Source organism: Dendrobates tinctorius, unplaced genomic scaffold, assembly GCF_039654945.1.
Source record: "Dendrobates tinctorius isolate UK_male_01 unplaced genomic scaffold, ASM3965494v1 ptg000064l, whole genome shotgun sequence".
Lineage (NCBI taxonomy): Eukaryota > Metazoa > Chordata > Amphibia > Anura > Dendrobatidae > Dendrobates > Dendrobates tinctorius.
In genome coordinates, this window is record NW_027361732.1 from 22,480,782 (window position 1) to 22,506,318 (window position 25,537).

Genomic DNA, 25,537 nt, shown 5'->3' on the forward strand with positions numbered 1-25,537 from the left:
CCTGTGCTGGCTGCCGGTGGTCTGTGTGGGCCTGCCGGGGGTCTTGTGTGTGTGCAGGCATCGTCCGATGGGACTACAAGTATATATGTAGCATGTATGTAGTATGTATGTACAGTCATGGCCAAAAGTATTGACACCCCTGCAATTCTGTCAGATAATACTCCGTTTCTTCCTGAAAATGATTGCAAACACAAATTCTTTGGTATTATTATCTTCATTTAATTTGTCTTAAATGAAAAAACACAAAAAGAATTGTCCTAAAGCCAAATTGGATATAATTCCACACCAAACATAAAAAAGAGGGTGGACAAAAGAATTGGCACTGTTCGAAAAATCATGTGATGCTTCTCTAATTTGTGTATTTAACAGCACCTGTAACTTACCTGTGGCACCTAACAGGTGTTGGCAATAACTAAATCACACTTGCAGCCAGTTAACATGGATTAAAGTTGACTCAACCTCTGTCCTGTGTCCTTGTGTGTACCACATTGAGCATGGAGAAAAGAAACAAGACCAAAGAACTGTCTGAGGACTTGAGAAACCAAATTGTGAGGAAGCATGAGCAATCTCAAGGCTACAAGTCCATCTCCAAAGACCTGAATGTTCCTGTGTCTACCGTGCGCAGTGTCATCAAGAAGTTTAAAGCCCATGGCACTGTGGCTAACCTCCCTAGATGTGGCCGGAAAAGAAAAATTGACAAGAGATTTCAACGCAAGATTGTGCGGATGTTGGATAAAGAACCTCCACTAACATACAAACAAGTTCAAGCTGCCCTGCAGTCCGAGGGTACAACGGTGTCAACCCGTACTATCCGTCGGCATCTGAATGAAAAGGGACTGTATGGTAGGAGACCCAGGAAGACTCCACTTCTTACCCCGAGACATAAAAAAGCCAGGCTGGAGTTTGCCAAAACTTACCTGAAAAAGCCTAAAACATTTTGGAAGAATGTTCTCTGGTCAGATGAGACAAAAGTAGAGCTTTTAGGGCAAAAGCATCAACATAGAGTTTACAGGAGAAAAAAGAGGCATTCAAAGAAAAGTACACGGTCCCTACATTCAAACATGGCGGAGGTTCCCTGATGTTTTGGGGTTGCTTTGCTGCCTCTGGCACTGGACTGCTTGACCGTGTGCATGGCATTATGAAGTCAGAAGACTACCAACAAATTTTGCAGCATAATTTAGAGCCCAGTGTGAGAAAGCTGGGTCTACCTCAGAGGTCATGGGTCTTCCAGCAGGACAATAACCCAAAACACACTTCAAAAAGCACTAGAAAATGGTTTGAGAGAAAGCACTGGAGACTTCTAAGGTGGCCAGCAATGAGTCCAGACCTGAATCCCATAGAACACCTGTGGAGAGATCTAAAAATGGCAGTTTGGAGAAGGCACCCTTCAAATATCAGGGACCTGGAGTAGTTTGCCAAAGAAGAATGGTCTAAAATCCCAGCAGAGCATTGTAAGAAACTCATTGATGGTTACCGGAAGCGGTTGGTTGCAGTTATTTTGGCTAAAGGTTGTGCAATCAAGTATTAGGCTGAGGGTGCCAATACTTTTGTCCGGCCCATTTTTGGAGTTTTGTGTGAAATGATCAATGTTTTGCTTTTTGCTTCATTCTATTTTGTGTTTTTTCATTTAAGACAAATTAAATGAAGATAATAATAACAAATAATTTGTGTTTGCAATCATTTTCAGGAAGAAACTGAATATTATCTGACAGAATTGCAGGGGTGTCAATACTTTTGGCCATGACTGTATGTTGTATGAATGTAGTATATATGTATCATGTATGTAGTATGTAGTATGTATGTATGTTGTATGAATGTAGTATATATGTAGTATGTATGTAGTATGTATGTATGTTGTATGAATGTAGTATATATGTATCATGTATGTAGTATGTAGTATGTATGTATGTTGTATGAATGTAGTATATATGTAGTATGTATGTAGTATGTATGTATGTTGTATGAATGTAGTATATATGTAGCATGTATGTAGCATATATGTATGTTGTCTGAATGTAGTATATATGTAGCATGTATGTAGCATATATGTATGTTGTCTGAATGTAGTATATATGTAGCATGTATGTAGTATGTATGTATGTTGTATGACTGTAGCATATATGTAGTATGTAGTATGTAGTATGTATGTATGTTGTATGAATGTAGTATATATGTAGCATGTATGTAGTAAGTAGTATGTATGTATGTTGTTTGAATGTAGCATATATGTAGCATGTATGCAGTATGTAGTATATATGTATGTAGTATATATGAAGTCTGTATGTAGCATGTATGTATGTTGTATGAATGTAGTATATATGTAGCATGCATGTAGTATGTATGTATGTTGTATGAATGTAGTATATATGTAGCATGTATGTAGTATGTAGTATGTATGTATGTTGTATGAATGTAGTATATATGAAGTATGTATGTAGTATGTATGTTGTATGAATGTAGTATATGCATGTATGTAGTATGAATGTAGTATATATGGAGTATGTATGTAGTATGTATGTATGTTATATGAATGTAGTATATATGGAGCATGTATGTAGTATGTATGTATGTTGTATGAATGTAGTAATAATAAATAATAATAAATTTTATTTTTATAGCGCCGACATATTCCGCAGCACTTTACATTTCGGAGGGGATTTGTACAGACAATAGACATTACAGCATAACAATAATCACATACAGTAGATTATAACAAATACCAAGAGGAGTGAGGGCCCTGCTCGCAAGCTTACAGTCTATGAGGAAAGAGGTAGACACGAGTAGTATATATGTATCATGTATGTAGTATGCAGTATGTATGTATGTTGTATGAATGTAGTATATATGAAGTATGTATGTAGTATGTATGTTGTATGAATGTAGTATATGCATGTATGTAGTATGAATGTAGTATATATGTAGTATGTATGTAGTATGTATGTATGTTATATGAATGTAGTATATATGGAGCATGTATGTAGTATGTATGTATGTTGTATGAATGTAGTATATATGTATCATGTATGTAGTATGCAGTATGTATGTATGTTGTATGAATGTAGTATATATGTAGCATGTATGTAGTATGTATGCATGCTGTATGAATGTAGTATATATGAAGTAAGTATGTAGTATGTATGCTGTATGAATGTAGTATGTATGTAGTATGTAGTATGTATGTAGTATGTATGTAGTATGTTGTTTTGTTTTTTTTACATTCAACACATTAGCCGGATGATGGGACTACTACTGTCCCATCATTGGCTAATGTGTCAATCACTGTCATTGTAGCAGGCATCGCCCGATGGGACTTGGAAACTAGACCCCTTAGGAAACTTATCTAGATGTATATTGAGCACCTTGAACCACAGGAAGTTTGTAACATAGAGCCGTGAAAATAAAAGAATCACATTTTCCAGGATAAATCTTTTTTAGCTCCAAATTTTGCATTTTCATAAGGGTATCATGAGATATTGCACAATACAATTTGTTGTGTAAATTCTCCTGAGTGCGCAGATAACCAATATGTGTAGGAAAACAATTGTTTGTGTGCACGGCAGGGCTTGAAATGCAAGGTGCACCACTTGACTTTTTGATTGTGATAAATTAGCAGATGCCATATCGCGTTTGGAGAGCCCCTGATGTGCATAAACAGTGGAAACCCCCAGCAAATGACACCATTTTGGAAACTAAACCCCTTAGGGACCCTATCTGGATGTGCATTGAACACCTTTAAACCCCAGGTGCTTCACAGAAGTTTATAACATTAAGCCATAAAAATAAAATATAACATTTTTCCTGCTAAATTTTTTTTAGCTACAAATGTTCTATTTTCACAAGGGTAACAGGAAAAAATGGACTGCAAAAATTGAGTTTACAATACCCCATACGTCATTGAAAACTATGTTTACGGCACAGTGCAAAGCTCAGAAGGGAAGAAACACCATATAATAGTTCAGATTTTGCTCCACTTGTTTGAGGGTGCCATGTTACATTGGCAAAGCCCCTGAGGTGCCAACATATCAGGACCCCACTAAAGTGAACATATTTTACAAACTAAACCTCTCAATGAATTCATCTAGGAGTGCAGTGATTATATTGAGACCACAGGTGTGTCACAGATTTTTATACTATTGGGCAGTGAAGATAAAATTATTTACATTTTTACAACCAAGATTGTTTGTTAGCCCCAAGTTTTACATTTTCATTCTGGGAAGTGGTTAAAAATGACACCAAAATTTGTCCCACAAACTTCTACTGAACATGGTAATACTCTATATCTGGCTGTACAGTGCTACTTAGCCATACGGAGAGACTTGTGCATAACCTAACGCTACTTGCCTTCTGGAGCGCAGATTTTGCTAGAATAGTTCGCGAATTCCATATAAAGAGCACCTAAGTGATAGAAAAGCAGAATCCCCCTTCAAGTGACCCCATTTTGGAAATTAAAACCATTTGGGAATTTATCTAGAGATGTAGTGACAATTTTAACTCCATGGGTGTTTTCCAGAAGCAAGCAGCAGTGGATGTTGCTGAGGGAAAATTTCAAATTGCCATTTTAGCAACCAGTACATTATGCCCAGCTCATTTTTCTGGAGGCACGCACCCGTAAGTTAGTTGGGCTCTCGTCACTACAAAAATGTCAAACATGAGGGCGCTTAAAGTGATTTAGGCACACTGGGACTCAGAAGGGAGGGGGGCATTTGGGTTTGGGAGCAGAGAATTTGTTGAATTTCTTTTGTGGTCGTGGAGCCATTTTGCATTTCCAGAGCCTTTGTGCAAACAGTAAGGTGGAAGCCCCCTCTATTTCCATTGACAAATGATGGACCTGAGTGGGGACTTGCTTTTTTGTGGATTGAGATGAAGCTTCTATTGGGAACATTTTACATAACATTTATTATCACATTTATCCAGCACTCTTCACTGAGCGCTTTCATTGGGGTTTCCATCTAAATCTCCGAGTGACATGACAGATGGGGGTTTCATCTGTCACGTCACTCAGAGATTTAGATGGAAACCCCAATGTAAGTGCTCAGTGAAGAGTGCCGGATAAATGTGATCATGGATGCATTCAATATAATAAGGCATCATGTTACGGGCTGGCGGAACGCACCAAATAATAAAGAAGGTATTTAGGTGCATTCTTAGCCCGGGGTCCACTGTGCAGAGATGGTAACTGCTGCTTGGCAATGGTGGACGTTATATGGCGGTACAATAGAGGAACACACGGGGTTAACTCCACCTACTGTGTACAGTGGCAGACTCTGTTACCTCACAGAGCCACCAAACCGTGATACCCAGGTGTGGAGGAAGAGCCAGATGGTAGACCACAGGGTAAACCTGCTCAAGGACCTTGAAGGGACCAATAAAGTGAGGCGCAAACTTAGTGGACTCAACCCACAGCCTGATGTTATGAGCAGAGAGCCACACCAAATCACAAAAGGTGGGAGCGGGGCGCTGGTGTGCGTCAGCAGAGGACCTCATTCTCTCCTTGGAGGCCCAGATGGCATCCTGAGTGTGGTCCCAAATGTAACGTGCCTCTACTGCCCAGTCTGCCACCCTAGAGTCGGTGGATGACACGGGCACGGGCACAGGAACACGTGGATGCTGGCTGTAATTGAGGAGGAATGGGGTCTGACCGGTGAAGTCGGCCACAGCGTTGTTCAAAGCAAACTCCGCCCATGGCAGCAAGGATGCCCAGTCATCCTGCCTGGCCGAGACAAAATGTTGTAGATATGTGACCAGGGTCTAGTTGGCTCTCTACACCAACCCGTTTGTCTCGGGATGATAGGCCGAGGAGAGATTTAGCTCAATGCTGAGCAGACTACAAAGCTCTCTCCAGAACCGAGACGCAAACTGGGGACCCCGGTCGCTAACAGTCTTGTGGGGCATGCCGTGCAGGCGGAAAACATGTTTAATGAACAACACTGCCAGGTCCTGTGCAGAAGGTAACCAGGAGAGAGGTACCAGGTGCACCATCTTGGAGGAATGGTTGGTGACAACTCAAATGACCATGCTGCCACTGGACTTGGGCAGTCTCACCATGAAGTCAATATTGACCATCTCCCAGGGCCTGTCCGCCACTGGCAGAGGGTAAAGTAGCCCAGCTGGCCGCTGCTGAGGGGACCTATTCTGGGCGCAAGAGACGCACGCCCGAATATAGTCCCTGATGTCACGGGCCATATGCAGCCATCAGTATGTCCTCACCAGTAGCTCAGAGGTCCGTTTTGTCCTGAAATGTCCACCCACCCTGGACGAGTGAGCCCAAGATAGGACCTCCAGTTGCAGATGGGCACGGACAAATATTTTGCCCGGAGGTACTGACTCAAGGGGCGACTGGAGCCATGGTCCTCAAGCTCTCGGATGGGACGATCAGCCAAGGCTCCTCATCCTCCTCCGATGACACCACGGAGCAGGGGAGAGCATTGGCCCGGACGTTCTTCTCACCGGAGAGAAAATGGAGGGTGAAGTAGAACCAGGAGAAGAACAAGGACTATCTGGCCTGGTGAGAATTTAGCCGCTGGGCTGTCTGCAAATATACCAAGTTATTGTGGTCGGTGAACACCTGGCAAGGGTGGTGAGCCCCCTCCAGGAGGTGTCTCCATTCCGAGAAGGTCAACTTCATCAATAGCAACTCCCTGTCCCCAATGGAATAATTCCTCTCTGCCGGTGTGAAGATCTTAGAGAAAAAGAAGCTTGGGTTCCTCCGACCTTGAGTGTCCTTCTGGAACAGGACCACTCCAGCATCGACAGAAGAGGCATCCACCTCCAGAATGAAGGGTTTATATACATCAGGGCAATGTAGAATGGGAGCAGAGCTAGCAAAATGGGACTTAATGGAGAAGAAAGCCTTGGAGACAGGTTCCGACAACAACTCGGGATTTGCACCCTTCTTGGTGAGGGCCACCAAGGGGGCTACCAAAGTCAAGAAGTGAGGGATGAATTGGCTATAATAATTTATGAACCCCATAAAGCGCTGCACCACTTTGAGAGAATGGGGCTCCTGCCAATCCATCACCGCCTGTAGCTTGGCAGGATCCATGGCCAATCCCTGGGTGGAGATGATATAGCTCAGGAAAGGCAAGGACTCCAGCTCAAACACACTTCTCCAACTTGGCATATTAGGAGTTTGCCCGTAAGAGATCGAAAGCTTTGCAAACATCTCTTCGGTGAGAGTCAATATCTGGAGAGTAGATGAGGATATCATCCAGATAGACTACACCTGAGGTGGTGAGCATACCCCAGAAGATGTTGTTCACAAAGTCTTGAAAGATGGCTGGGGCATTACAGAGCCCGAAGGGCATCACCAGGAATTCATAGTGCCCGTCCCTGGTGTTAAAAGCCGTCTTCCATTCGTCCCCCTCACGGATGCAAATCAGGTTGTAAGCCCCTCACAGATCAAGTTTAGCAAAAACTCTCGCTCCCCGTAGCCTATCGAACAGTTCCGATATCAGGGCAGAGGATACTTATTCTTAACGGTGATAGCGTTAAGACCCCTGTAATTGATGCAGGGATGTAGATCTCCATTCTTCTTCTGGACGAAGAAGAATCCCACCCCTGCTGGTGACACCGACTTCCTAATGAATCCCCTTGCCATATTCTCCCTGATATACTGAGACATGGCCTCTGTCTCTGGCAGAGATAGGGGATAGACTTGACCCCGGGAAGGCTCAGCACTAGGCAAGAGGTCAATAGGACAGTCGTAGGGGTGGTGAGGCGGAAGGGTCTCCGCTTCCTTCTTGGAGATCATGTCTGCATACTGTCGATAGTACTTAGGGAGAGAGGAGAGATCTGTGGGGACTTCAGTGGAGGCAACCTAAACACACTTCCTCTGACATCTACCCTCACAGGATTTTCTCCACCCGATAATTTTCCCTGAGGACCACTCTGTATGTGGAGAGTGATGACGCAAACAGGGGACCCCTAAGAGGACCTGGTCGATACCCTCGGGCATGACAAGGAGAGGCGTCTCCTAATGAGAAGTAGACAGCGAGAGTATCAGCAGGGTGGTCTGGTGGGTAATCTGAGAGGGTAGTGTCACTCCATTCACCACTCTGATGGTGACTGGCTGAGGTAGTAAAACCAGACAGAGGAATTGAGTGCCATTGGGTGAAGGCAGACGACATGAAATTACCCTCCACCCTGGAGTCCACACAAACCTCCACCGCCAGAGTGGAAGAGCCAACCTCAAGCATCCCCTCAAAGGACAGCTTGGAGGAAAACTTTGCAGTATCTAGTAGGCCTCCTCCAATGACCACTAGACCCGAGCGTTTTCCTACCCGCTGTGGGCACCTGTTGGCAGGGTGACCAGACTGCCAGCAAATGTGACAGACCACTGGTGCTTGCACAGACCGGGACCTGGATTCTGCTCAAAAATCCCCCATGGCCTCTTGGAGCTCGGACATTAGCAAAACTGGGTGCCAACCTAAACCTCTGCCTACACTGGGACCGCTCCAACCTTCACTCCGAATAGCGAAAGTCTATGTGGGAGGAGATGGTGATAAGCTCCTCCAGTGTGGTGGGAATCTCCCTGGTGGCCAGGGCATCCTTTACATGGTTAGCCAGACCTCTCCAGAACACCGGAATGAAGGTCTTATCTGATCACTCCAGTTCTGAAGCCAGCATCCAGAACTGGAAGGCATAATTGCTGACCAGAGACGAGCCCTGCGATAATACCAGCAGCTGGAGTGCGGTGTCATGGGTAACTCGCGGTCCCAGAAATATCTGCTTCAGAGTGCCCAAGAACTGCGAGGCACTCTGCACCACATGATCACCACGCTCCCTCAGCGGTGTGGCCCACTCCAGAGCCCTGCGCGTCACTTTAGCCCACTCGGAGGGGAATCGTGAAGCCAGCAGCTCCAGCTGTATGGTAAACTGACTCACGAAACCCCTACAAGAAGCACTATCACCCGAGAACTTCCGGGAAATGGGAGGCAGAACAAAGTCAGGGCAGGAATGGCAGGGGACACATGGGAGACAGCCTCTGTGGCTGCCTGAACAGTGACCCCGGTAACATCCACAGCTGAGGCTGAGCGCTCAAGAGCCGCCAACCTGTTTGTCTGCCATTACTAGCCAGACCATGGCACTAGTATAATGTTATGGGCTGGCAGAACACACCAAATAATAAAGAAGGTATTTAGGTGCGTTCGCAGCCCGGGGTCCACCGTGCTGAGATGGTAACTGCTGCTCGGTAATGGCGGACGTTATATGGCGGTACAATAGAGGAACACTCGGGGTTAACTCCACCTAGTGTGTACGGAGGTGGACTCTGTTACCTCACAGAGCTGCCCGACCACCAAACAAAAATGCCGCAGCCAGTTTATGCTCACAGAGCTCAGTAATGTGAGCACTGGTATATAGACACAGGACTCTTCCCCTGAGACACTAGGTTAAAGTCCCTCTAGTCACACTAGTGCTCAGAACCACAACTGTGGTTCCAGGAAAAAACAAATAATAAATAAAGCACACTACGTGCGAACTGTACTGCTCTGGTGGGCACCACTAACCACCTGGACAAGGGAGGAAAGCGCTAGACTTGCGCACAGCTTTGCACTGTCAAATGCACCGCTAAATGTGGTACTGAGGGTGCCCAGAGCTGCACGGCACCATGTGGTGCTGAGTGAGGTGCTGAAGCGTGGAAACAGCGTGGCGCAGACCAAGCCACTAGTAGGAGCTGACTCTATATCTGTAGCTCTATAACATACATATCCAAGGGAGGGGAGTTATGATGAGTCAGTCACAAGTTTCTTGCATCCATCATCACTCACACAGCGGCCATGCAAACCTTTTATAGCAGGATCCTTCCGGGACCTTCCTGATGGTCCAATCTGAGCTGCTTGAGGACCTGAGCATGTGACCTCTGACCTCCAATGAGAGGTAGTCCCATGGGCAAGCTTAATAGCCCGAAAGAAGGACTTAGTCCCAGGATCTGCTTGCTGCTGACCAGTGCAGGCTGCTATAGCTGACCCATGTGATGGCAGCAGCAACTAAACCAAAAGCCTGATCAAGACGCCGGGAATGACGTCTTTGCTGAGCAGCCTACTCTGCGGCCGGGACTGAATGGGAGACTGCAGAAGACAAGGCTCAGGATTCCTCCTGTGCAGAGATAGGAACCTGACACCTAACACATAATGCAACCAAATCCCATGTAAAGACAAGCAAAAATTAGGGATCAAATAGAATTTTTCAAGCTAAAATTAAATTTTATTTATATAACATGAAACAGTATCACTGCTAATGCAAGCTGTATAGGGCATAGTAACTACAATTGCACCTTAAAAACTCATTTCAACAAATGCAATATACCATACATACATCAAGCACAAAAATTAATTAGACCAAACCTGATTAAATTTTAACCTAATATAGGAATTAACTTCAAATAGGGAAATAGGGAATGGAATGCCTGTTATTAAAGTGCATTAGTGCTATATAGTATATGAAATTGACCTCTACTAATAAACATGCTGTACTAAGTGCATAAAGCGCCTCAATAGCAAAAGTGCTTTGATGTGAATAAGGTGCTACAATATGAGAAAACTTACATAAAATAAGAAGTAACACTGCCCCAGCTAGCCTTCCTATATTAGATAAAAATTTAAACAGGTTTGGTCTAATTAATTTTTGTGCTTAATGTATACAGTTGTGGCCAAAAGTATTCACACCCCTGCAATTCTGTGAGATAATAGTCCGTTTCTTCCTGAAAATGATTGCAAACACAAATTCTTTGGTATTATTATCTTCATTTAATTTGTCTTAAATGAAAAAACACAAAAAGAAATGTCCTAAAGCCAAATTGGATATAATTCCACACCAAACATAAAAAAGAGGGTGGACAAAAGTATTGGCACTGTTTGAAAAATCATGTGATGCTTCTCTAATTTGTGTAATTAACAGCACCTGTAACTTATCTGTGGCACCTAACAGGTGTTGGCAATAACTAAATCACACTTGCAGCCAGTTGACATGGATTAAAGTTGACTCAACCTCTGTCCTGTGTCCTTGTGTGTATCACATTGAGCATGGAGAAAAGAAAGAAGACCAAAGAACTGTCTGAGGACTTGAGAAACGAAATTGTGAGGAAGCATGAGCAATCTCAAGGCTACAAGTCCATCTCCAAAGACCAGAATGTTCCTGTGTCTACAGTGCACATTGTCATCAAGAAGTTTAAAGCCCATGGCACTGTGGCTAACCTCCCTAGATGAGGACGGAAAAGAAAAATTGACAAGCGATTTCAACGCAAGATTGTGCGGATGTTGGATAAAGAACCTCCACTAACATCCAAACAAGTTCAAGCTGCCCTGCAGTCCGAGGGTACAACAGTGTCAACCCGTACTATCCGTCGGCGTCTGAATGAAAAGGGACTGTATGATAGGAGACCCAGGAAGACCCCACTTCTTACCCCAAGACATAAAAAAGCCAGGCTGGAGTTTGCCAAAACTCACCTGAAAAAGCCTAAACGTTTTGGAAGAATGTTCTCTGGTCAGATGAGACAAAAGTGGAGCTTTTTGGGCAAAGGCATCAACATAGAGTTTACAGGAGAAAAAAGAGGCATTCAAAGAAAAGAACACGGTCCCTACAGTCAAACATGGCAGAGGTTCCCTGATGTTTTGGGGTTGCTTTGCTGCCTCTGGCACTGGACTGCTTGACCGTGTGCATGGCATTATGAAGTCTGAAGACTACCACCAAATTTTGCAGCATAATGTAGGGCTCAGTGTGAGAAAGCTGGGTCTCCCTCAGAGGTCATGGGCCTTCCAGCAGGACAATGACCCAAAACACACTTCAAAAAGCACTAGAAAATGGTTTGAGAGAAAGCACTGGAGACTTCTAAGGTGGCCAGCAATGAGTCCAGACCTGAATCCTATAGAACACCTGTGGAGAGATCTAAAAATGGCAGTTTGGAGAAGGCACCCTTCAAATATCAAGGACCTGGAGCAGTTTGCCAAAGAAGAATGATCTAAAATTCCAGCAGAGCATTGTAAGAAACTCATTGATGGTTACAGGAAGCGGTTGGTCGCAGTTATTTTGGATAAAGGTTGTGCAACCAAGTATTAGGCTGAGGGTGCCAATACTTTTGTCTGGCCCATTTATGGAGTTTTGTGTGAAATGATCAATGTTTTGCTTTTTGCATCATTCTCTTTTGTGTTTTTTCATTTAAGACAAATTAAATGAACATAATAATACCAAAGAATTTGTGTTTGCAATCATTTTCAGGAAGAAACTGAGTATTATCTGACACAATTGCAGGGGTGTCAATACTTTTGGCCACAACTATATATGGTATATTGATTTTGTTGAAATGGGTTTTTAAGGTGCAATTGTTGTTACTATGCCCTATACAGCTTGCATTAACAGTGATAATCTGTTTCATGTTATGTCAATAAAATTTAATTTTAGCTTGAAAAACTCTATTTGATCCCTAATTTTTACTTAATTGTCTTTACATGGGATTTGGTTGTATTATGTAGAATTTTTGAGCTGTGCTTCTTATTTATGGCTCCAGTGAGTGGTTAAACTATAATGAGGCAGCAGTTACTCTAGACTCCCTCTGGCCTCTGTTCAGTCGTGTTCTTCATTTTATAAGAGCACAAAACTGTGGCCGATAGCACTTTTGTGCAATCCTAAGAAGACGGACACCACCGGATCACAGATCCTATAGCGTCCACAGTGCCTCCATCTGCCTCATTATAGGGAATCTTCTGCCAGAGGTTCCATCTCAAGCATGTATTTCAGAGATTTACAAAGAAACCCCGCTTAGAGTAGAGCACCGGATAAATGTGCGTTTTGCCCAACTGTGATCTTTGGGAGGCAGAATGAAAAAATCAACAGCATGTGAAGAATTGGTTTTATTTTTTTACTCGTTCCTCGTGTGGTATAAGTGATTAGGTGACTTTATTGTTTGGGTCGGTGCGATTACAGCTGTTCCAGATTTATAATCGGCTTTTTATGTTTGGCTGCTGTCACACACTACAAACACTTTTTATTGCGCAAACTAGCTTTTGCATCACAATATTTTAAGAGCTATATTTTTTCGATATTTCGGCCGACAGAGTCATGTTATGGCTTGATTTTTGCTGGACGAACTGATATTTTTATTAGTACCATTTTCGTGCACATGACATTTTTTAGTCGCATTCTATTCCAATTATTGGGAGACGGAATGAGCAAAACACAGCAATTCAAGAATTGCTTTTTGGGTATTTTTTATACTGTACCACGTGTGGTAAAATTAGTAAGGCAACTTCATTCTTTGGGTCAGTACAATTACAGTGGTACTCAATTTATATAGTTTTTTTATGTTTCACCACTTTTACACAATAAACTATTATTATTATTATTTTTGCATCGCTTTATTCTGAGAGCTATTACTTTTTTCATTTTTCTGCTGATGGAGCTGTGTGGCAGCTTTTTTTACAGAGCAAGATGGCATTTTTAGCAGTACCATTTTTATTTCCATTCATCTTTCTGTTCGCGTTTTATTGCATTTTTTATTTGGCATTATGATGACAAAGTATTTTTTTAATCTTTTTTTATTTATTTTTTATGGTGCTCACTCAATTGGTTAACTAGTGGGATAATTTTATAGAGCGGGTTGTTATGAATGCGGCAATGCCAAACATGTGTACTTTTATTGTTTTTTTTACATAAATAAATGTATTTATTGGGAAAATATTTGTCTATTTTTTTTCTTTATTTGGGAATTTTTAAAAAAATAAAAGCATCACATCAGCATCTGACAGGCAGGGAAGGAGACATGTCAGTGTCTGCTCTCAGCAGGCACTCACAAGCCACCTTCCCTGCATGACACCGAAGGACCCTGTGGCCATTTTGCGGCCAGGGGTCTCCATGGAGACCATCAGGACAACGTGAACGCATCGCGTTGTCCTGATGGAAGTGCGCAGAGAACTCATTCCCTGCACAATGCAAGTCTATGCTGCTGTCAATACTGACAATGGCATCAGAGGAGTTAAATGCCCACAAGAGGTGCTAGCACTAATCATGGGCATCACTGCACGGTGTCGGCTCTCACACAAAGCTGACACGCGTACACGATCACTGCGGCTCTCAGCCTGAGGCCGCGTGATCGTGCCCCTGTACATATTCTACTATTTGCGGGAACGCATCTCCCACAGAGCACTATATGTACTGTGCATGTCAGGAAGGTGTTACACTATATATATATATATATATATATATATATATATATATATATATATATATATATATATATACACAGTCATATGTTAAAGTTTGGGCACCCCTATTAATGTTAACCTTTTTTATTTATAACAATTTTGGTTTTTGCAACAGCTATTTCAGTTTCATATATCTAATAGCTGATGGACTCGGTTATATTTCTGGATTCAAATGAGGTTTATTGTACTAACAGAAAATGTGCAATCTGCATTTAAACAAAATTTGACTGGTGCAAAAGTATGGGCACCTCAACATAAAAGTGACATTAATATTTCGTAGATCCTCCTTTTGCAAAAATAACAGCATCTAGTCGCTTCCTGTAGCTATTAATGAGTTCCTGGATCCTGGATGAAGGTATTTGTTACCATTCCTGTTTACAAAACAATTCCAGTTCAGTTAAGTTTGATGGTCGCCGAGCATGGACAGTCCGCTTCAAATCATCCCACAGATGTTCAATGATATTCAGGTCTGGGGACTGGGATGGCCATTCCTGAACATTGTAATTGTTCCTCTGCATGAATGCCTGAGTAGATTTGGAGCGGTGTTTTGGATCATTGTCTTGCTGAAATATCCATCCCCTGCGTAACTTCAACTTCGTCACTGATTCTTGCACATTATTGTCAAGAATCTGCTGATACTGAGTTGAATCCATGCAACCCTCAACTTTAACAAGATTCCCGGTGCCGGCATTGGCCACACAGCCCCAAAGCATGATGGAACCTCCACCAAATTTTACTGTGGGTAGCAAGTGTTTTTCTTGGAATGCTGTGTTTTTTAGCCTCCATGCATAATGCCTTTTTGTATTACCAAACAACTCAATCTTTGTTTCATCAGTCCACAGGACCTTCTTCCGAAATGTAACTGGCTTGTCCAAATGTGCTTTTGCATACCTCAGGCGACTCTGTTTGTGGCGTGCTTGCAGAAACGGCTTCTTTCGCATCACTCTCCCATACAGCTTCTCCTTGTGCAATGTGCGCTGAATTGTTGACCAATGCACAGTGACACCATCTGCAGCAAGATGATGCTGCAGGTCTTTGGACCTTGACTGTTCTCACCATTCTTCTTCTCTGCCTTTCTGATATTTTTCTTGGCCTGCCACTTCTGGGCTTAACAAGAACTGTACCTGTGTTCTTCCATTTCCTTACTATGTTCCTCACAGTGGAAACTGACAGGTTAAATCTCTGAGACAACTTTTTGTATCCTTCCCCTGAAAAGCTATGTTGAATAATCTTTGTTTTCAGATCATTTGAGAGTTGTTTTGAGGAGCCCATGATGCCACTCTTCATAGGAGAATCAAATAGGAGAACTACTTACAAGTGGCCACCTTAAATACCTTTTCTCATGACTTGATACACCTGGCTATGAAGTTCAAAGCTCAATGAGGTTACAAAACCAACTTAGTGCTTCAGGAAGTCAGTAAAAAGTAGTTAGGAGTGTTCAAATCAAGAAAATGATAAGGGTGCCCACACTTTTGCACCGGTCAAATTTTGTTTAAATGCAGATTGCACATTTTCCGTTAGTACAATAAACCTCATTTGAATCCAGAAATATAACTGAGTCCATCAGTTATTAGATATATGAAACTGAAATAGCTGTTGCAAAAACCAAAATTGTTATAAAGAAAAAAGGTTAACATTAATAGGGGTGCCCAAACTTTAACATATGACTGTATATAAGAAATAGTGTTCTCCAGCGATCAGTCCAATGGTAGAATAAAATATAGCTTTTATTTTTCCATTAGAAAGATTCCAGGTTTATTCAGTGACAATTTTGCATATGGTCAATCCCTTTTGGACACATGTTTCGACACTACATGTGTCTTCCTCCAGGTCCAAGTGGGGAGTGAATCAAAGCCGCATATATAGTATGAAGCCAGGGAAAAAAACACTGAATTTCTGGATGTCACCCTTTCTAGAATCTAGCTGGTGTGTATAGAAGATTCCAAGTGGATTTAGTTCAGCCAAATTAACCCTATAACCAGCAGTAACCCTTTGCGGTGTTGTTCCATCCCCAAGGACTTCATCAACATGAAAAATCAAATGATTAAAATCAATATTAAAAACAAATAAAATCAATCGATACCTATAAGATACAGAAATTTGCATGAAGCATTCAGATATTCCACAGCACAAGAATAGTTAATAATATAATTATTTGATACTGGATTAATTACTGTTACTATAAAACCATTATTGTAGTATCACCATTTGTGTTTAATATTGCGTTATCAAGTCCATACGGCTATTCAAACCGCACGGCACTCGAGTTTCCAGTAAAAAAATCCATTTCCTTTCCCTTGCCAGGATTTTTTCATGTAAATTGCCTCCCTGGTGGGCTTGGACACTTTCTCTATTCCTTTGAAGGAGAAAGATTTTATATCTCCATTATGTTTGTTACCAAAATGCCATGAAACTGCAGAGTAACCTGCCAGTGGTAAATTAACCGCATCGGACAAGTGTTTACGGATACGTTTTTTCAGACGGTTCATAGTAAAACCTACTTACAGAAGTTGACAGATGTTACATTGAATCAGATAAATAACATTATCCGTATTACAATTTATAAAACTGCGTATTGGAAACTCTTTTTAATTTTTACAGGAGACAAATGTTTTATCTTTTGTGGCATATTGGCAACATTTGCCCACATTAGCTCCACTTTTGTGGAAACCAACGGTACTGAGCCAGTTTTTCTTTTGATCTCGTTCCAAGTCCACAAATAAGCTAGGAGACAAAAGGTTTTTTAGTGTAGTCGCTCTTTTAGGCACAAATCAGACTGTGTGATTGTCCAATATCTTTCTGAGAATTGTATCTTGTTGTAAAATAGGTAAATATTTCCATATGATATTAGTGATCTGATTGAATTTTGGACTATACCCCGTGGTGAATGTTATGATATTATTTTTGGTTTTATTTTCCTTACATTTATGTTGAAGTAAAGAATCTCTGCTGATGTTACCAACCATAGATTGAGCTCTTTCCAAACACCAATTGGGGTAACCACGATTTTGTAATCTGCTAGAAACCTTTTTCTCTCACTTATATATGTAGAGTCATCAGAACTATTGCGTTTAATCCTGATGAGCTCACCAACAGCTAAGCTTCTGATGACATGTGGGGGATAGCAAGATGTGGCTGCCAGTATACTGTTTGAAGCAGTTGGTTTTCGGTAAGGAGGAACTAATACCCTATTTTCCTCAATATTAGCAACAAATGTTACATCTAAAAAATCAATATGTGACTTCTCAGAAAACCCAGTAAATTGGAGATTATAATCATTGCTGTTTAAATATTCAAGGAAAAGCTGGGCATTATCCTCCATATCTTTTAAAACAAAGATCAGATCATCTATATATCTTCCCATCCACACCAGATTCGCGCCAAATGGGTTTGAAGATATGTAGATAAAGTTCTCTTCCCAGGTCGCCATTACGATATTAGTGAGTGAAGGGGAAAATTTTGCCCCCATACTCACACCGCTGATCTGCAAAAAATACCTATTGTCAAACATGCAATAATTATGGCTCAAGAGAAATTTTCTTGCTTCAAGTAAAAAATTACATAGAACCTCCGAATAGTTGCTATATTTCCTGAGATAGAAAGATAAACATTTAAGAGCTATATTATGGGAAATAGATGGATACAGACCCATTACATCACATGAAAACCATGTGAAATTAGCCTCCCATTTGAAAGCTTGCATCATAGTAACCACTGCTTTCGTGTCTCGTATGTAGCTGGGAGTCAATGAAACTAGTGGTTGAAGATGTGCATCCACCCACTCACCCAGCCTTTCACCCAGTGCACCAATCCCTGCCACTATGGGTCTCATAGGAGGTGGAAATATATTCTTGTGAATCTTTGGCAGGGAATGATACACTGGGATGACAGGATGGTCCAAATAGCAGTATATATTTTGTTTTTTCATCCAACGCTCCAATTGCTACACCTTTCTGGAGTAAATTTAGAAGGTCATTATTAAATCTCACAGTGGGATTCTCTTTCAATTCCAAATAAACATCCGGATTCTCCAGATCTCTAAGGTTTAGAATTTTATACAAACCAGCATTAATCAACACAACTGCCCCACCTTTGTCCGCATTTCTGATTAATAAATCCTTATTTTGTGTTAATTGGTCTAACGCTATTCTTTCTCGTCTGCTCAGATTACACTTGGATTTTTTTATATTTTTACTCAATTCATTAAGTTCCAGTTCAGTAACCTCCTGAAATTTATCCAGGATTACTGGCCTTGATTTCAGCCGATAAAAATCCACATTAGAGGTCAGGAACTTAACCGACTGGTCCCCAGGTTTTTTGTCAGTCATTTCCAAATCATACAGGTCCTTTAATGACCTCTATTCTTCAAACATCAGTGGTTCATCTTTTTTTAAAAAAAAATCTGTATTCAGCTCAGTTTCAGTTATTTCCAGAGTGCTGTTGTGATTAATGTAGTGACAGCTTAAAGTTAAATTCCGTGCAAACCTATTAATGTCCTTAATGGTTTGATACAAATTGAAGTCCTTAGTAGGGGAGAAGCCCAATCCCTTTGATAACAGAGATATCTGGGCTTGGGAAAGCACATAGCTGGAGAGGTTCCAAATTGGGATATTCACCGTCTCCGGTTCCTGCACCATGTCTGGTAACCCCCTGCCTCGATGCTTGCGCCCCCCTCCTCCGTTTTTTTTACCTCATTGTAACCATAGCCTCATTGTTCACATTAGGTTTGTTTTTGGAATTATATATTGCAACACCTGTAACTGACTGAAGTGTCTGAAGCTTCATCTGATGAATTCACTGATGATTGTTCCGAAGTTGAAAAAGTTACTTTGGGTTGAGCAGAAACAGAATTTTTCTTATTATTTTTACCTTTTCGCTGCCTTCTAAGAATGGACCGAGGGGTTTTATTCCACTCATAAACCATATTATTTTTATAATCCTCCAAATCTCTTTTAAATTTTCTTCGCTTTGTTTCAGTTATTGCGTTTTCAAGTTTAGTTAGATTTTTATCCATGTTTGCGGTGTAATTTTTTAAAATCTTCAATATTTTGGAAGGATTTAGTCTGATCTTGCAGAGATTTAATCATGGTTTTAATCATATTTAATTATTTTTCTTCCTCTTCAATAATAAGGTGAGTAAGATCCATTGAGCAGTTGCTTAAAATTTCTTCCCATTTCAATCTGAACACTTCTCCATAATATATATATATATAAATATATATAAATCAAGAAAAAAGGGCAGCACTACCAAAATAATACAGCAGGTGCAAAACCTATTCAGCAGTGTCCTATGGGTTGAGCACACGTTCTTCTGGAAAGTTTTTTTTTTTTTTTGAAAAAAAATTTTTTAAGAAGAATTTCTATATAATTAATTTTTTTTATTTTGGAGTGGATAATGGAAAGTATAAGAGATCCTTTTTCGTTTGCATACACAGACGAAGATGGAGACAGGATTGTTGGAGCCATAGGAGGTGATGGGGTTTTTTTGAATACCCCCTCAATTTTGGATCTCAAAAGAGAATATGAGAATGACATGAAAAAAATTGTCACTCAACAGTTACATCTGACAACCTTGGGCGAATATTATAAAGCACGTATGATCCCAAGAGGTTTGAGGTCAAACATTAGACCTAATCTCATGATGAATAGTGTTCCTTTCTGTACACGGTTTACTCAAATCTCTAACAAATATGCAATGGACACTATGCTATTGAACATGGAATATTTACAAGATGATATTAAAATTTTTACAAGAAAAGGTGGATGTTGTGTGTACAAAAATCAAAAGTTACATCAAAGAGGAGGAGTGGAATGCGTTTTTTGTAGTAACCAAGGGGAGAATTGATAAAATGCGTACTGAACTAGAGGATAATAAATGCAAAAAGTGGATCCAGGATTCTGAAGATTATAGAACAGGAAATATCTACAACTGGCAGAAAGACAATTTAAGATGGCGGAGAAGAGGTCATTGAACTAATATGACGTATAGAGTTGAGCGATACCGTCCGATACTTCAAAGTATCGTATCGGATGGTATCGGCCGATCTTTAAAAAAGTATCGGTATCGCCAATTCCAATACCGGAAGTCCCATTCAAGTCTATGGGACTTCCGGTATCGGAATAAGAAAAACCCTGTTTTTGCCTTGTACAGCCTCTCTGGGGTCTGTACGGGCCTTTCGGGGGGCTGTGCCGGCCTGCCAGGGGGTCTGTGCAGGCTCCGGTGGTCTGTGCCGGCCTGCCGGGGGGGCTGTGCCGGCTTGCCGGTGGTCTGTGCAGGCTCCGGTGGGCTGTGCCGGCCTGCCGGGGGGCTGTGCCGGCCTGCCGGGGGGCTGTGCAGGCTCCGGGGGGCTGTGCCGGCCTGCCGGGGGGCTGTGCCGGCCTGCCGGTGGTCTGTGCAGGCTCCGGGGGGCTGTGCCGGCCTGCCGGGGGGCTGTGCCGGCCTGCCGGTGGTCTGTGCAGGCTTCGGGGGTCTGTGCAGGCATCGTCCGATGGGACTACAAGTCCCATCGGGCGATGCCTGCTACCATGACAGTGATTGACACATTAGCCAATGATGGGACAGTAATAGTCCCATCATCCGGCTAATGTGTTGAATGTAAAAAAAAAAAATTACATGCTACATACATACAACATGCATACTACATACATGCTACATTCATACTACATACTACATACACGCTACATTCATACTACATAAATACTACATGCAACATACATACTACATATATACTACATACATACTACATATATACTACATGCATGCTACATACATACTGCATGCTACATACATACTACATGCTACATACATACCACATATATACTACATACATACTACATACATACTACATGCATGCTACATGCATGCTACATGCTACATACATAACACATATATACTACATGCATGCTACATACATACTACATGCTACATACATACCACATACATACTACATGCATGCTACATACATACTACATGCATGCTACATACATACTACATGCATGCTACATACATACTACATGCTACATACTACATATATACTACATGCATGCTACATACATACTACATATATACTACATGCATGCTACATACATACTACATGCTACATACATACTACATATATACTACATGCATGCTACATACATACTACATGCTACATACATACTACATATATACTACATGCATGCTACATACATACTACATGCTACATACATACTACATATATACTACATGCATGCTACATACATACTACATGCTACATACATACTACATATATACTACATGCATGCTACATACATACTACATGCTACATACATACTACATATATACTACATGCATGCTACATACATACTACATGCTACATACATACCACATACATACTACATACATGCTACATGCTACATACATACTACATATATACTACATGCATGCTACATACATACTACATATATACTACATCCATGCTACATACATACTGCATGCTACATGCATGCTACATACATACTACATACATACTACATGCTACATACATACCACATATATACTACATACATACAATACATTCATACAATACATACATAGACATACAGTACATATAACATAGAGTAACATACTTACCAATACTTGTCACATTGTTCCCCGAAGCCATTGTCTTTTCCGGAATAAATATTAACATAACAAACCACAAAAATACTCACCCACGATCCGAAGCAGTCCACGAGTGTGTCCCACGACGATCTTGGGTAGAGAACTGCAGCATCAGCTGATGCTGCCGTTCTCTACGGGCTGCAGGAATCCAATGACGGAAGGTAGGTATCCTTCCGCACTGTATTCCTCCGCCACTTAAAAAAAAAAAAAGTCCCTAGTCTCACTTTATGCCATTGCTGTGTGGGAATTTCCCACGCAGCAATGGCATAAAGTGAGACTAGGAACTTTTTTTTTTTTAAGTGGCAGAGGAATACAGTGCGGAAGGATACCTACCTTCCGTCATTGGATTCCTGCAGCCCGTAGAGAACGGCAGCATCATCTGATGCTGCAGTTCTCTACCCAAGATCGTCGTGGGACACACTCGTGGACTGCTTCGGATCGTGGGTGAGTATTTTTGTGGTTTGTTATGTTAATATTTATTCCGGAAAAGACAATGGCTTCGGGGAACAATGTGACAAGTATTGGTAAGTATGTTACTCTATGTTATATGTACTGTATGTCTATGTATGTATTGTATGAATGTATTGTATGTATGTAGTATATATGTGGTATGTATGTAGCATGTAGTATGTATGTAGTATGTATGTAGCATGCATGTAGCATGCAGTATGTATGTAGCATGCATGTAGTATATATGTAGTATGTATGTAGCATGCATGTAGTATATATGTAGTATGTATGTAGCATGTATGTAGTATGTATGTGGTATGTATGTAGCATGTAGTATGTATGTAGCATGCATGTAGTATATATGTAGTATGTATGTAGTATGTATGTAGTATGTATGTGGTATGTATGTAGCATGTAGTATGTATGTAGCATGCATGTAGCATGCATGTAGTATGTATGTAGCATGCATGTAGTATGTATGTAGTATGTATGTAGCATGCATGTAGTATGTATGTAGTATGTATGTAATATATATGTAGTATGTATGTAGCATGTAGCATGTATGTAGTTTGTATGTGGTATGTATGTAGCATGTAGTATGTATGTAGCATGCATGTAGTATATATGTAGTATGTAGTATGTATGTAGTATGTATGTGGTATGTATGTAGCATGTAGTATGTATGTAGCATGCATGTAGCATGCATGTAGTATGTATGTAGCATGCATGTAGTATGTATGTAGCATGCATGTAGCATGCATGTAGTATGTATGTAGTATGTATGTAGTATGTATGTAGCATGCAGTATGTATGTAGCATGTATGTAGTATGTATGTAGTATATATGTAGTATGTATGTAGCATGTAGTATGTATGTAGCATGCATGTAGTATGTATGTAGTATTTTTTTTTTTTTTTTTTAACATTTAACACATTAGCCGGATGATGGGACTACTACTGTCCCATCATTGGCTAATGTGTCAATCACTGTCATGGTAGCAGGCATCGCCAGATGGGACTTGTAGTCCCATTGGACGATGCTTGCACAGACCCCCGGACATCAGCACAGCCCCCTGGCAGGCCGGCACAGCCCCCCGGCAGGCCGGTACAGACCCCCACAGGGTGCACAGACCACCGGCAGGCCGGCACAGCCCCCCGGCAGGCCGGTACAGACCCCCACAGGGTGCACAGACCACCGGCAGGCCGGCACAGCCCCCCGGCAGGCCGGTACAGACCACCACAGGGTGCACAGACCACCGGCAGGCCGGCACAGCCCCCCGGCAGGCCGGTACAGACCCCGGGCAGTCCACACAGCCCCCCGGCAGGCCGGCACAGCCCCCCCCGGCAGGCTGGAAGAGACCCCCGGAAGGCCCGAAATGACGGCGCATCATGATGCGCACACACCGCGCATCATGATGACGTCAGGCTGTCAATCAACTTTGAACTTCCGATTCCGATGCCGAATTCCGATATTGAAAAAATATCGGAAGTCGGTATCGGAATTCCAATACAGCAAGTATCGGCCGATACCCGATACTTGCGGTATCGGAATGCTCAACACTAATGACGTATAAAAGACAGTTGATGGATAGAAATAATATAATTAACCATAAGTTTATTCCTAGCAGAAATAGATCACCCTCCTCAAGGAAAAGGTCAAAAAGTAGAGGAGGTAGGCTACAAACAAGCGGAAAACAGAAGAATTACAGCCAATCACCAAAACTAGTGACACGATCCAACCATCAGAACTAGTGATCAATTTATCTAAAAAGGTATTGACTGACTCACAATTGTCACTTCTGAATAAGGGTCCCTCTTTCTGTATGAATACACATGTCGATTGGTTTGACTGTAAAGTTGACTTGAGTAGGTTTTTTAGAGCAATTAAGTTGAAGGAATGGTTTCATAATAAGAGTAAATATATGATAAGTCAGGAGGCTGAATCTTGTATAGCAAAAATGGATTTGAAAAAGAAAAGTCTATTTGTACCTCCAAATAGCTCTGCAGCAATAGAAACATTTGTTGAGGCAGTTACACGAGATATTGAATAACTGCGGTCAAAAAAAAATGGAGTGTTTCACTAGACCAAATTTGAGAACAGAGGAAGTTAAAGCAATGAATGAATTAATCCATGATGAAACAATTATTATAAAAAGGGCAGATAAGGGTGGAGCCCTGGTGATCATGGATAAAGAAAATTATGTGGCTGAAATAAAGAGACAGATAAGTGATCAAGATGTATACAAGAAATTATCTCAGGATCCTAAGTTCCAGATCATTAGAAATATTGGGAATATTGTGAAACCTGCTTTAGAGCAAGGATTGATTGACAAAGAAACATTTGATTTTCTGTTACATATTACTCCAACGACACCTAGATTTTATACTCTGCCGAAAGTGCACAAGTCTGTTGTGAGTTCATTTTCCCCTTCGTCACTGAGGTCTGGTGAACTCCCTATTCTGGCAAAGGAAGGTAATGAGCCTGATTATCAGGCACCTGAGCCTAATGAGGATGACTGGCTGAGTGGAGTCACGGACTGGATATAAGGCTGCCGACGCCCTTCTGCCCTGTGGGTGATTTCTCTGTGGACTTCTAGGACACCAGTCTGATTCCTGCTCCTCTAAAGCTAAGTTTTCTGCTTTGCCTGTTAGCATTTGTGTTTTGTTTTTGTTTTCCTTGCTTTTCTGGATTCTGCCATTCCCTGCTGGGGTGAGCTGAATCTCCTTTTGCCGGTTGCTCTGTCTTCAGAATATTCCTGAGTACTGACATAGCTTTTTTGAAGCCTAGCGTCTTCAGGGCCTTTTTAACTGTCAGTCTGTTGGCTCTTATTTTCATAGGGTTTTTCACGGATTGCAGACAGCAGCCTTCCTGTCCTTTTCTATCTAGTTAGCTTGGGCCCCGTCTTTGCTCAGTCTTTCTGTCTGTGTTAGTGTTTTTTGGGCGGCACGGTGGCTCAGTGGTTAGTGCTGCAGCCTTGCAGCGCTGGGGTCCTGGGTTCGAATCCCACCAAGGACAACATCTGCAAGGAGTTTGTATGTTCTCCCCGTGTTTGCGTGGGTTTCCTCCGGGTACTCCAGTTTCCTCCCACATTCTAAAGACATACTAATAGGGAATTAAGATTGTGAGCCCCCTCTCTGGTTTTCTGGACTTAGCTAGCATTTCTGTTTTTGCCTCCTACGGTGACTCAATCATAACACAAGTCCATGCGAGACCCTCCAGGGCGCCACATTGTGGCAGGGACTGATTCAGA